The 9,297-nt window shown below is 40.9% G+C and overlaps 1 long non-coding RNA gene across 1 annotated transcript in view; it reads right to left on the minus strand.

The window, feature by feature from the left end:
• The window catches only part of LOC310834013, a 224,134-nt gene that overhangs the window by 90,318 nt on the left and 124,519 nt on the right, over positions 1–9,297 (minus strand). The gene's annotated exons all lie outside the window — the stretch shown is intronic.

Genomic DNA, 9,297 nt, shown 5'->3' on the forward strand with positions numbered 1-9,297 from the left:
CCATAGAATCATAGAATGGTAGAGTTGGAAGGGACCCTAAGGGTCATCTAGTCCAACCCCCTGAAATGCAGGAATCAAAACCATCAGAAGCATTTCAGCAAATGTCACTTTTGTAGCCTAGGGTTTTGTGGATACATACTAACAGCAAAAAAAAAAAATTCTGAGTGTATATATATATATATTTATGTAGCCAAAATAACATGTACACCAGAGCTTTCACAACTGTGTCCTGGCACGTTAGTGTGTCAGCTGCAGTGTGTCATGCAAACACTCCCCGCACTCCTCCTAGTGCTGGAAAGGGGTTAGTTTAACCCCCGGTTTGCTAGTAAAACTGAAAGGCTGTGCTGCAAAATGATGCATGTCTAAAAAGCATGTCACCAACATGAAAAGTTTGGAAAGCTCTGATGTACATATAAGACTTGCAGGCTTGCTGAACCCCCCAGGTTTTGCAGAAATAAAGTAAAAACATTAGGGAGAACCCAAAATATCTTGAGGGGACACATTCCCTTCTGTCCTACCTTCAGATGGCCAAATACCAGTGATGGGCAGGGCTGAAATGTAGCTATGTGAAGTCTTAACTACAGTTCCAAGGGTTCTCAGGAGGGAAGCTTTGGCTGTTAAAGTGGTATAAGAGTGTTTTAAATGTATGGTGTGGATGTGACCATGCTTTGTGAGAGGGAAGAGTCATTAACACTGAGAATGCTTGTTTCTATGTTGCTCTCGACTTTTCATTATCTTGACAAGCTTAAGGCACTGTAGTCACATGTCTGTTTGATAACTTTAAGAAAGGAGGACAGTAATAGAATCCTAGCCCAAAGGCACCTGGTGCAATATTAAAAACCCACAGTCTAAACACATTGCAGCAGGGGAAGAAAAATAAAAACAGAAACCTCTAAAAAATATTTAATAAAAAAAAATACCAAAACCGAATAATAATAACAACAAGAAGCACCAGTTCACCAAAGTGGACACACCAACCATAAACACAGACAATAAAATCACTAATACTAACAATCAATGATAAAAAATTAGTACCACAATTAAAGCAGGAAACAATTTTTTAAAACTCTGCATATAACTATCATATTCTGTAATATTAACCACCAATAAATGAGTTCTGAAATTTTATATACACACACACTGACATGCTTTGATCAAATGATGAAATATGGAGGAGAGTTTGAGGAAAGTGTTAATTCCTCCATAAGTTGGAAATAATATTCTTCCCTAATGTGCAGCTGCAAAGTGCTCGTAATTCCTTATCTCTGTTGCTATGCAGCCTGGCACTTAGAGCTGGCCTATGTAAGAGGGCCCACATTTCATCATTCCTTCTGGAGACAAAACATGAAGACAAAGAGTGCAGAAACTGCTGTAGAGAAATAATTGGAGATAAGTTAAAAATTGAAGACAGTTGGAGAACTGGACTTAAAGAATTGTGGAGTTTGGCAAATGGACTTTGTACTTGCTTTGTGGACTTTGTTCAAAGAAGGACTCTGAGCTCAGTTGGTAGAGCATGAGACTCTTAATCTCAGGGTTGTGTGTTGGCGCTCCACATTGGGCAAAAGACTCCTGCATTGCAGGGGGCTGGACTAGATGACCCTTGTGGTCCCTTCCAGCTCTATGATTCTATGAATTTGGGTATGAAAGCTAAATCCCTCTTTGGGCTCAGTGTAGGTATAGAGTATTTTGTATTCACTAAGTTAAGCAATTTCTGCTAATGCAAGCTTAATTGTTTGACTGAACTTCTGTGGGCATACACAACACCAAACAGAGAGCCTCACCCTGCTATCTCACGGATTGAGGAATACCATATAGAAAGAAATGTTTTCTGAAACAAGAGAATACTTGGATAACTGTTTACAGTACAATACTTTTTGGACATTTTGTAAAAAAAAAAAAGGGCAAAAAGACAGACTTTTGGTCCAAAAAATTCTTTATTGCTTTTAAGCAATCAAACATATGCAGGCTAACTTGACACAGATTAGATATGGCTTCACAAGGGAGTATGCACTCCTACTTTGTAAATTTAAATCATACCAGTGGACCATAGAGATTTGGGTGAAAGAAAAAAGTAGGTCATAGTAGACTGAAGTTGCTGTTGTTGTTTAGTCGTTTAGTCGTGTCCGACTCTTTGTGACCCCATGGACCAGAGCACGCCAGGCACTCCTGTCTTCCACTGCCTCCTGCAGTTTGGTCAAACTCATGCTGGTAGCTTCGAGAACACTATCCAACCATCTCGTCTTCTGTCGTCCCCTTCTCCTTGTGCCCTCCATCTTTACCAACATCAGGGTCTTTTCCAGGGAATCTTCTCTTCTCATGAGGTGGCCAAAGTATTGGAGCCTCAGCTTCACGATCTGTCCTTCCAGTGAGCAGTCAGGGCTGATATCCTTAAGAACGGAGAGGTTTGATCTTCTTGCAGTCCATTGGACTCTCAAGAGTCTCCTCCAGCACCATAATTCAAAAGCATCAGTTTTTCGGCGATCAGCCTTCTTTATGGTCCAGCTCTCACTTCCATACATCACTACTGGGAAAACCATAGCTTTTACTATATGGACCTTCGTCGGCAAGGTGATGTCTCTACTTTTTTAGATGCTGTCTAGGTTTGTCTTTGCTTTTCTCCCAAGAAGCAGGCGCCTTTTAATTTCATGGCTGCTGTCACCATCTGCAGTGATCATGGAGCCCAAGAAAGTAAAATCTCTCATTGCCTCCATTTCTTCCCCTTCTATTTGCCAGGAGGTGATGGGACCAGTGGCCATGATCTTCGTTTTTTTGATGTTGAGCTTCAGACCATATTTTGCGCTCTCTTCTTTCACCCTCAATAAAAGGTTCTTTAATTCCTCCTCACTTTCTGCCATCAAGGTTGTGTCATCTGCATATCTGAGGTTGTTGATATTCTTCCAGCAATCTTGGGGTGTCAACACAAGGGGGCTTGTGAAGAAGGCACAGCAGAGACTGTACTTTTTAAGAATCCTAAGGAAAAACCATCTTCCGCAGAAACTGCTGCTTGCCTTCTATCACTGTGCCATTGAGAGCGTGCTCACTTATGGCTTATGTGTGTGGTACGGAAGCTGTACTACCCAGGACAGGATGGGGTTGTGCAGAGTTGTTAAGGCAGCAGAGAGCATTGTTGGCTGCCCACTCTCCACCTTAGAGCAGATTTATGCCACAAGGTGCCAGAGGAAGGCACTGGACATAGTAAAAGATCCATCGCATCCTGGTCACTGTCTCTTCGAGCTCCTGCCGTCGGGACGGAGATACAGGACGATGATGACAAGAACGAGCCGTCTCAAGAACAGCTTCTTCTCCAGAGCGATCTCGGCCCTGAATGGGAAACCTGGACTTTGAAGTCATCTAATCTTCCTTGCTGTATTATATTGTATTGTTTTAATTAGTGTTTTTATAGTTGTTCTGATTTTAAGTGGAGTGCCCTATCTGGGTGGATGGAGCAGCCAAGTAATTTCGTTGTCCCTGAGAGGGGGCAATGACAATAAAGATATTATTATTATTATTATTATTATTATTATTATTAATTCCGGCTAGGGATTCATCCAGCCCAGCCTTTCGCATGATGAATTCTGCATATAAGTTAAATAAGCAGGGAGACAATATACAGCCTTGTCGTACTCCTTTCCCAATTTTGAACCAATCAGTTGTTCCATATCCATTTCTAACTGTAGCTTCTTGTCCCACATAGAGATTTCTCAGGAGACAGATGAGGTAATCAGGCACTCCCATTTCTTTAAGAACTTGCCATAGTTTGCTGTGGTCGACATAATCAAAGGCTTTTGGCATAGTCAATGAAGCAGAAGTAGATGTCTTTCTGGAACTCTCTAGCTTTCTCCATAATCCAGCGCATGTTTGCAATTTGGTCTCTGGTTCCTCTGCCTCTTCTAAACCCAGCTTGCACTTCTAGGAGTTCTCGGTCCACATATTGCTTGAGCCTTCCTTGTAGAATTTTAAACATAACCTTGCTAGCGTGTGAAATGAGTGCAGTTGTTGGAGCATTCTTTGGCACTGCCCTTCTTTGGGATTGGGATGTAGACTGATTTTCTCCAATCCTCTGGCCACTGCTGAGTTTTCCAAACTTGCTGGCATATTGAGTGTAGCACCTTAACAGCATCATCTTTTAAAATGTTAAATAGTTCAGCTGGAATACCATCACTTCCACTGGCCTTGTTATTTGCAGTGCTTTCTAAGGCCCATTTGACTTCACTCTCCAGGATGTCTGGCTCAAGGTCAGCAACCACACTATCTGGGGTGTACGAGCCATCCATATCTTTCTGGTATAATTCCTCTGTGTATTCTTGCCACCTCTTCTTGATGTCTTCTGCTTCTGTTAGGTCCTTACCACTTTTGTCCTTTATTATGCTAATCTTTGTACGAAATGTTCCTTTCATATCTCCAATTTTCTTGAACAGATCTCTGGTTCTTCCCATTCTGTTGTTTTCCTCTATTTCTTTTTATTGCTCGTTTAAGAAGGCCTTCTTGTCTCTCCTTGCTATTTTTTGGAAATCTGCATTCAATTTCCTGTATCTTTCACTAGCTCCCTCGCATTTTGCTTGCCTTCTCTCCCCAGCTATTTGTAAGGCCTCGTTGGACAGCCACTTTGCTTTCTTGCATTTCCTTTTCATTGGGATGGTTTTCGTTGCTGCCTCCTAAATAATGTTGCGAGCCTCCATCCATAGTTCTTCAGGCACTCTGCCCAGCAAATCTAAATCCTTAAACCTGTTCCTCACTTCCACTGTGTATTCATAAGGGATTTGATTTAGATTGTATCTTACTGGCCCAGTGGTTTTTCCTACTTTCTTCAGTTTAAGCTTGAATTTTGCTATAAGAAGCTGATGATCTGAGCCACAGTCAGCTCCAGGTCTTGTTTTAGCTGACTTTATAGAGTTTCTCCATCTTTGGCTGCAGAGAATATAATCAATCTGATTTCGATGCTGCCCATCTGGTGATGTCCATGTGTAGAGTCGTCTCTTGTGTTGTTGGGAAAGCGTGTTTGTGATGACCAGCTTGTTCTCCTGCTTTGTTTTGATCTCCAAGGCCAAACTTGCCAGTTGTTCCTTTTATCCCTTGGTTCCCTACTTTAGCATTCTAATCCCCTATAATGAGAAGAACATCCTTCTTTGGTGTCACTTCTATAAGGTGTTGTAAATCTTCATAGAATTGGTCAATTTCAGTTTCTTCAGCACCAGTAGTTGGTGCATAAACTTGGATTACTGTGATGTTAAAAGGTCTGCCTTGGATTCGTATCGAGATCATTCTATCATTTTTGAAATTGCACCCCAGTACAGCTTTCGCCACTCTTTTGTTGACTATGAGGGCCACTCCATTTCTTTTACGGACTGAAGTTAATCCATCCCAAAAATATGTGTGTTTACAGAAGAGCTGGCATCATCATCTGGTATCCATGGGCAGCTGCCAGGGCCATAGCACACTGGCAGAACCTTCTGATGCCCGCCCTGACCCTGCTTTTAAATTTGTTCCTCTGGGCCTAGTGGCTATTTCACTTTCCCCAATTCCCTCCCCCAGTGTAGTTCCAGGGCATTGTGGAAAAGGTAAATGACAGGCAAGGCCCAAGGTACCTGAACCTTGCTCGCCATTACTGACAGGTAAGGCTAGCAAAGCTTATCAACAATGGAGGGGGACCGGGAGCTGACCCCGTTTTGGAGAGAGAAGGAATGACAAGCAGCATATACACTTTGATGAGGCTCTTAGCTCCAATAAATTGTTCCCCCCTGACAGCCACAGAGTTTCTTGAGTTGCTCCCTTGGTCATGAGGGAGTGAGGATGGTTACTTCTCTCAAAAAGTACATAAAGCAGAAAGAGGAAGGGGAGGAGGAGAGTACACTCCTTGATCTCTACTGTATGTGCTTTTCAGAGCTCTGATTCTACTAGAGGCAACTTTTTGCCCAGATTCCTTGGAAAAGTGAAGTGTGTGAGAGTGAGAAAAAGACACAGAGATAGAGAGCCCTCTTTCTGTTTCCCAGGGGTTATAATTGCAGCCTCCAAGGAAGAGTAAGACCCAGTGAATTAGCATAGACAGGCTTGAACTTTCAAATAACACAAACATAAAAGTTTTCAATCAATAGATTTTGCTAAAATATTAACCTTCCAGTACAACATAAAACTTACATGGTTATAAGTCTTACAGATTTACACTTACATGGAAATAGATCTCCTTGATTTCAATTGAATTTATTTTTTCCAAATTACAGGTATTATTATTATTATGATTAGTTATTCAATTTATATACCGCCCTTCATTACAAGATCTCAGGGCAGTTTACCTCAAGATAAAATACAAGGTAAAAACATAAGTAAATAGATAAAAGCAAAGCAACAAGGCTATAACCCACTAGTTATTTAAATAATGTCTCAACTATGTACAGTGGAAGGGGAAGGAAGAGAACCTATAAACTGCACATGTGTACACTACAAACACACACACACACACACACACACACAAGCCTGCTTTGCCTTTTATTGCATTCCTGTGGTGCTTAACGCCTGCCGCTGTATAACTTTTCAGAATTAGGATAGACTACCGCACTTACAGGACAGGTACTGACACGACAAAAACGCATTGAGATTCCTCTTGCTAGGTTAAATTATTAAGGCTCTTCCTCAAACAAGAATTACTGGATAATCCTAAAACAATCTCTCAACTAGCCATTTGCTTGCAAAATTGGCAGAAAGCCAGGGCGTCAGTAACCATAAAATACTGTCCTTTAATTAAAATAACAATTACAGGGGGAGGGGGTTGTTTCAGCATGAACATTATTTGTTCCCTGGCTATAAAAGGATTTTAGTAACTTTTAGCTATTATTTATTATCCTAAATCCCATTTTCACATACCTTGACACACTGATTACACATTACCTCCAATGTGTTTGGTGAGCCAAGCACCCGCAGGCTGTGTCGATGTGAGTTATCTTTGTCTGTGGGGTGGGGTGCAAAGCAGGTTGTATCCTGCTTTGCCATCATGCATTAGACTTATATTTATGAAGGCACATGAAGGTTCTTAGGTTCCTTATTCAAACCAGTGGGAGAGAGAAAATTTTCTTTTTATAAGTAGGAATATACAATTAAAGCTGCAACTCTGTACACACTAACCTCAGAATAAACCCCATTGAACTGAATGGGGCTTACTTCTGAGTAGACATCTATAGGATTGCACCTTAAAGCTGAATTCCCATACAAGACATACCTGGGATTAAGTCCCACTGAACCCAGTCGAACTTGCTTTTTACTTAAAATTTGTACGAATGTGCTTTACAAGGCCTTACACTTTTAAAAAAATTAAGAAGGCTGACTCTCATAGCAGACCTAGTTGTGCTTATTATAGAATATCTGCCACTCAAACACACTCAGCAATTGTTACTTTCTCGATGGCAGTTATGCAGGGGATGTGCATTGTATTTCTGAAGCATTCCCAAAAGTCCCCAAAGGAGAGAGCAGTCATTCACTGGGGGAAAGCCCCAATTAATTAGTAACAGCAGCTGGAGCATATGAGTGGCACATAGTTGTTCCATTTTTTTTAGGACAGCTTGCATTTGGATCCATGTGAGACTGCATATTGTTGCTTTGCTTGGAAAAGTTCTGAGAGATCTGGGAGAGAGAGAGTATGCATAACTTGACTCTCTTCTCCAAATAATTCCCATGAAATACAAATTACAAAAGAATTGCATAGAGGCTCTGGGGGGAGAAATGAGAAAAAAGAGAAAAATACCAGAGAAAGAAAAACAAATGAAAGGAAATTGCTTGAATATAAACGAGGACCCAAGAACGAAGTAGGATATGAAACAACAGACAAACTATTTTAAATTCTAAACCAAACCATATTTCAAAAAGTTGTTGAGCAAAAACGACGCTGCTGGCATGGACACGGCTTGCAGCTGCAGTATTCAGTATATATCCGGACATATGGCAACCCTAACAGAGAGCCAGTGTGGAGTACTGATTTGAGTGTTGGATTAGGACCTGGGAGATGAGGGTTCACATCACCACTCAGCTATTGAAGCTCACTAGATGACCTTGGGCTAGTCACCATCACATACAGACATAATTTTATTTGTATGCTGCCTTTCCATAGTTCAAACCATGCTCAAGGTGGTTCACAACATGATTACAACATAACAAACATAAATAAAATGCACAACCAAACTGAGCAATTTCCACATTAATCATAGTGAGATCCAAAATAAAGATAACAAAAAATAACAACAATAACAGCAACATCTCTCCCACACCAGCAAAACTTCCCAGCCCTACAGTCTGTTCAGCAGCCTCAGCTTTTGTAGCCAGAGTCAGTCAGGGTCCAGCTGTCCCTGACCAGGTGGGCAAGGCCTGCAAGGCAGGGGGCAGATATTCCAGGACTCTGAACTAACCTACCTCCCAGGGTTGTTGTGGGGATTAGAACCATACACAAAACCTTGAGCTCCTTGGAGAAAAGGGGGGGGGGGAGCCTGTCTGGATCTCAGCCTCTTGAAACACATAAGCACTCCCCCTTATTCCAAATACTGTATTGTGGTTCTCAATGCAGTAAGAAAACTGTGTAACCGGTATGACTGTTTTCCATGCAGTTCTCTTGACACAATGGCATCTTGCCTACAAAATCTGTTCTAAAATATAGAAGAACTTTATTAATTGCACAAACTGAATGCACAGCCTTAAGTCCTTGGGAGTCATTTCAAGAGAACTCCATTCTGAAGTTGTGTGCGTGTGGATCGCAATACTAAAACACTGGCTCACTTTTTACAGATATTTGCATAAAGAGTTAATTATTGTTATTTCCCCATTATTGTTACCTCATCCAGAGCATCCAGTTGATTATTAGGCGACTTTCCCCCCTTTCATTTCTATGCTGCTCTATATTTTTTAGAAAAAAAACCTCAAAGCGATTTACAGCTTGTATTAAAACATCAAGTAAAACATTAGAGAATAAAACATTACTCAAGAAAGTATGCATTTAAAGCAACATAATAAACAGGAAACTAAAATATTATTGTAAATATTTCAAAACAAAAGGTCAGCTACAGAATGCACATTTACTGCAGCAAAGTTAGCAACAATAAAAACTTCAGGGATGGGGGAGCAAAATAAACTGGTAACAGCAAATACAGCAAAATTTCTAGTGGCTGCCATTAAAATAAGGGCCACAGTGATGCTACCAAATTTTCATTTATACAATTTCCTATTTATTTTGGCTATTTTGTCTGCTTAGCAAAAACGTTTTAAGATCACACCTATAGCAATGTACACAATCAGAATAACACACCTCCAGGACCTTCACCC

This window comes from Podarcis gaigeae (genome assembly GCF_964106915.1).
Source record: "Podarcis gaigeae genome assembly, chromosome: 1".
NCBI lineage: Eukaryota > Metazoa > Chordata > Lepidosauria > Squamata > Lacertidae > Podarcis > Podarcis gaigeae.